Source organism: Tenrec ecaudatus, chromosome 3, assembly GCF_050624435.1.
Source record: "Tenrec ecaudatus isolate mTenEca1 chromosome 3, mTenEca1.hap1, whole genome shotgun sequence".
Classification (NCBI taxonomy): Eukaryota; Metazoa; Chordata; class Mammalia; order Afrosoricida; family Tenrecidae; genus Tenrec; species Tenrec ecaudatus.
In genome coordinates this window covers 109988895-109994325 of record NC_134532.1, presented here as the reverse complement: position 1 = coordinate 109994325, position 5431 = coordinate 109988895, and the positions used below count along the sequence as shown (strand labels likewise).

At 43.2% G+C, this 5431-nt stretch overlaps 1 non-coding gene across 1 annotated transcript; it reads right to left on the bottom strand.

Moving 5' to 3' along the window:
* Positions 1 to 1612: 1612 nt before the first annotated feature.
* Positions 1613 to 1673, bottom strand: LOC142444046 (U7 small nuclear RNA). The gene has a single exon (XR_012783727.1). It is a non-coding gene; the product is annotated as a U7 small nuclear RNA (small nuclear RNA).
* Positions 1674 to 5431: the final 3758 nt, after the last annotated feature.

Below are 5431 nucleotides of genomic sequence, written 5' to 3'. Positions count from 1 at the left end.
AGCAAATGTGAAGAAAGCTGATGATGCCAAGCTATCAAAAGATATAGTGTCTGGGTCTTAAAGACTTGAATATAAACAAGTGGCCAGCTAGCTGAGAAGCAACAAAGCCCACCTGGAAGAAGCACAGCAGCCTGTGTGATCACGAGGTGTCGATGGGACCAAGGATCAGGCATCAAAGACCCAGAACAAAAAATCATATCAATGTGAATGAGAGGGAGTGGAGAATGGAGACCCAAAGCCCATCTGTAAACAATTGGACATCCCCTTACAGAAGGGTCACAGGGAGAGATGAGCCAGTCAGGGTGCTCTACTTGTATGCTTTCTCTCGCCTCACCCCCCCATCATGACCCAATTCTACCTTACAAATCCTGCTCGCCCAGAGCATATACACGGGTATAGGTAAGAGCTGGAAACACAGAGAATCCAGGACAGATAAATGCCTCAGGATCAAATAATGATAGTAGCGATAGTGATAATGGGAGGGGAAGGTTGGTGGGGGGGGGGGACCGGTCGCAATGATCTATATATAACCCCCTCCCAGGGGGATGGACAATAGAAAAGCTGGCAAAGGGAGATGTCGGTCAGTGTAAGACATGAAAAAGTAATAATGATTCATGAATTATGAAGGTGGAGTGAGGGAGGGAAGGAGAGAGGGAGGGGGGGAGGGGTCAATGAGCTGATACCAAGGGCTCAAGTAGAAAGAAAAGGCTTTGAAATGATTATGACAACATATGTACAAATATATTTGACACAGTAGATATACGTATGGATTGTGATAAGAGCTGTATCAGCCACCAATAAAATGATTTCTTTAAAAGAAACATGACTTTACTTCTCATGAAGGTTGTAGAAAGAGTTTTGCAAGTATTTTCCTCATTTCATTTTTGGACCCTGATTTCCAGGCTGCGCTTGGGTGGGAGGGCGGGGCCAGGATGCCCTCCTTGTCTTGGATTTTGACTTTACATTCTCCACTGTGTCAATGGGCTCAAGCTCAGCCATCACGATCTTGCCGATCAGATTCTTCGCAAAGATCTGCATCTCTGCATCTGCCACTTGGCCGACTTTCCATCTTGCAAAGCTGGAAAATTTCAAGGTCAACAAGTCTTTGCTTCTTTGGGTTAACAATCCTAGCTTATCTCTCATCCTCTTCCCATTTGACTAGTTAACACAAACCAAGCATCCACCAGCCACCAATTTCCACCCTTAACTAGTTTATCCAGTCTATTAAACACATTTTCAGCTGTCCACGTGACTGCAGGGGACAATGCTGCTAAACTTTCTGCCATTGTGGGAGAATGAGTCCCCTTTCTCTGAGGAATCCTGGTGATGTAGTGGGCTATGAGTTGGCTGCTAAGAGGACAGCTCGGCCGCTTGACCCCACCAACGCTCCGCAGGAGAACGAGGAGGTTTGCTGACCCCATAAAGATTTTACAGCCTTGGAAACCCCCAGCGGCAGTTGTACTCTGTCTTACAGGGTAACTATGAGTTGCAATTGACTCAACGGCAATCAGCTTTGAGTTTATTTCCCCTTTCTCTAATTTCTAATGAACTTTTTCCCCACCAGAATCCTCCTGAAAGGCCACAAGTCTTTCTTTTTTTTTCTTCTTTTTTTGGGGGTTTTCCGGGAAGACCAGAAAACCTGCTAGACAAATTCTAAAAGAGCTGTAGCACTAAGGCCACAAGTCTTTCAATCGCAGTCTATTCAAGACAGTTTGGCGATCGCTCGCCAGCACACTCTTCAACGTCCTTTCAGTGTGTCACTCCCTGATTCCCACATGTTTAGAATTTGTTACGGCACCAACCCACTTCCAGACACATCAGTCATCTATTATCATGCGACAAATTACCTCAAGACTTAGTGGCTTTAAACAACAACAAACATTTATTATCTTGCAGTTTCTGTGGGTCAGGAATTTGGGAGTAGCTTAGCTAAACGGTTCTGGCTCAGACTAGTTCACGAGGTTACAGTCAAGATGTTCGCCGGGGCTGCAGCCATGTGAAAATGTGATTGGGCTTGTGCAGTCTGCTTCGAAGATGCTCCATCACATGGCTGAGTGTTGGCCGGCAGCCTTAGCTCCTCACCACGTCAACTTCTCCACAGGCTGCCTGGGTCGCCTCATGACATGGCAGCTACTTCCCCCAACAAAATGATCTAAGACTGAGGAGGGTAGAAGCTGCTACATCCTGTCTCTCCAACTCTTCAATATCACGGCGTTGATTCCACAATATCCTATTAATTACATAGGCTAGCCTCCTTTATTCTGGGAAAGTGCTACAAGATACATGAACCATAAGAGGCTGGAATTATTGAAGCTCGCCAAGGAGGCTAACCACCACCGCTACTAAATTTCCTGACGCTTTAATGATTAGGAGCTCCTGGTAGCAACGTTTTCTTACACTTGGTATTTATTGACTTTTTTAAACCAAAGAAGTACCCATAACTACTACTGAATTCTAATCATTGTTCATCCCTGTATTCTGGCCTATTTAGTTCTTAAATTTCAATTCTGTCATAGCAACAACATTCCCCAGCTTTAAGTGACTGATAAACATACTAAGTTATTGTTTTTGTTGTTTTTAATCCAGTGTATTGATTTTAAATAGTGCTAAATATCTGTTTACATCTTTAAATGGACAAAATAAGTACATGTTTCTTTGTATGGACCCTTGAAGAAAGGACACGTACATTAAATTTATTTTATATAAGTTGTGAATAGCAGTCTGCCTTTTTTCAATCACCATGATAATGCCAATTCCAACTCCATGAGGAAATCTGATACATGTTGGAAGCTTGAATTAATTAAACTGACAGAACTCTTGAGGAATTGAGTACCAAGGATCACCATGTGGAAGCAGGAAAATGAGATATGAAGAACTCTAACTCAGGAATTGGTCAGTTTTGCCATTCCTCCAGGTATTAGAGACATCTCTGAAGCAGTTCAAGGGCCTGACTGAAGGGACAGTGGTAAAAAAGGCACCAGAGGTCTAGCCAGGTCAAGGTCACAAGACAGAGCAGAGAGGAACAGTGCAAACCTCATGAGGCAGAATGACCGGCTTCCTGGCCCACCAAACAAAAGCAAAGGCAAAGGACTGAGAGGCTAGGAACCAGAGAGAGACTTGCCTGCTGGCTCAGAAGAGGCTATTGTGGAGCGAAGGCTCCAGCCTTAGTGTTCTCTGAATCTGACTTGTGCTAACCTATGAATTTCCCTAATAAATCCCCATAATCGTATTATCTGTGAGCTCCGTGTTGCGATTGCGATGGATTATTGAACCCACTGGCGAGTAGAAAGCTGTTGGGGGACAGTACGTGTTGGCTAGGATAAAAGCTGGAGGGTGGCGGCATGTCGGATTTCTGCTTTCTGGCAAGTGAGTTTGGGCTGGTGTGGATTATTTCTCTTCTCTTCTTCTGGGCAGCCAGCAGGAGCTCAGACATGGCCCCACCATTTCCTCAGAATAGATACAATGTTTTTGATGTTGCTTTCTCAGCCTTAGCAAAATGCCTTGTGCCAGGAAACTCCTTAGGAAAGATTTGTTAATTGGTAAGGTAGTTAATAACTTAACGGATGGATTATGAATTCCCTTCCCCAGCTCTCTCTGTAACCAATTTTTACTAGCAGGGACCCTTCACTCACACGCCAAGCCTGTCTTTGAAGGAGCCAGGATCGGAATCTTTACAAATCTCCCTATGTCTACTAGAACTCAAGCAATCTAATAAAAACTTAGGAACGCTTTGCTTTTAATGCTTGAATCCCTATGAGTGCATCTAGTCATGTGGGATTTCTGGTATCATTGGCAAATAAAATGTTTCTGAAAAGCTTTTGGTTGCCTTACAAATCATAATAAATTTCAGTCTATGTACTTGACCTCTTTGTGAAATCAGTCTACTGAAGATGCCAAGTGGTGAAGTATCTGTCAGGCACACAGAGGCGTCCTGAAAGTGGGACTTCAAGTTTCTATTTCCCATCTCGCTATCTACCTGGCCATGCTACCTTTTCTTATTTACCCAAGTGGGGAAAATCATCGTCAAATAAACAGTTACTTCCCCGTTTCTGGCAGTGACCACATAAGTCTTCCAATCCAATGACTCAACCACGAGTTTGTCCTGTCCTTACACTTCATTCAATACACCGTATATACTCGAGTATAAACTGACCTGAGCATCAGCCGATGCACCTAATTTTACCACAAACACTGCATAAAGATGTGCTGGAAAACACAGCTTAACACGCGTGTATCCGGCAGTCCTGGGCCATCTCTCTCAGGTCTGCTTCTTCTCATTGCTCTACTGTAGCCCTTTGCTTTGCTTCTTGCTGACTGTTGGGGTCAGTCTGGTCACATCTCCTTGTCACATTCACTTCAGGAACACAGGCTCTGTACACCCCTAACAGCACTTGACACCCTCGGTCTGTGACTGTGGCTTTCCGTGTCTGCCAAATTCTAGTCCCAATGTAGCTTCTGTCTTAGCTTCCACTCTTTCCCCACATCTGATAGCTAATTATTCTTAGTGCAGCGAACACATCCCATCTCCATTGTCAAGCCTGTCTTTTGCTCTCTTCCTGAAAGGTTCTGATTCCACTTCTATTACAACTCCATGTACCTCTTAAAAGCAAAAGCAAAGTGGATCTCAAGCAACATGATTATCCTGATCCTTGCAGCCAGAAATGTTTTTCATCCTTCCCATACTACTCTGGACGATTCCATGGGTGCTTATCGAACCTCTAGCTTAGGTTCCATCCTCTGCCTGCATGATTTATTATGGTGTGTTTTAAGTTCCTTGATAAGAGAAAGGGTCCACACATGTGTAGTCGTCAGTATACCTGCGATTTTTAGAGGAGCTGTTTGGCAGCTGGCACCGTCGTGGGACAAGTTGGGTAAGTATTATGTTGTAGTTTGTGGGTGGGAAGGAGAAGCACAATGTACTGTGGTTAAAATTTTTTTTAACTTTAGAGATTAAAAAAAAAAAAACCCTCCATCATGGAGTTAATTACACCGTATAATGTTTATCTAGGAATAGCATTTCCTTCCCAGAATAGATAGCCTCATCTTTCTCCCCTAGAGCATCTGGGGTGTTTGAACCACTGGCCTTGCAGTTAACACCCCAATATCTAACCCACATTGCTCTCAGGACTCCTTTTGAAGGTTAAAAAACAAGCAACATTGGCAACTTAAGATGACTACCATATATTTGCAATTTTAATACTTTCCTTTTTGTGAGATGTCTTAATCTGGCAGACACAGTTTTGCCTTGGCTAATGAGAGTTACTGAAATTTTTGCCTTGTTCTTCATCTTTATTTTTTCTTAAACAGTGTTCAGTTGCTTTAACTTTTAATCTGTGGAAATGCACATTCCACTTTTTAAGCTAAAAACCCTTCCTGTGTATTTTTCTTTTCTCAATAGTATTGAAAATTCCATACCATTGGCTAGATAAAA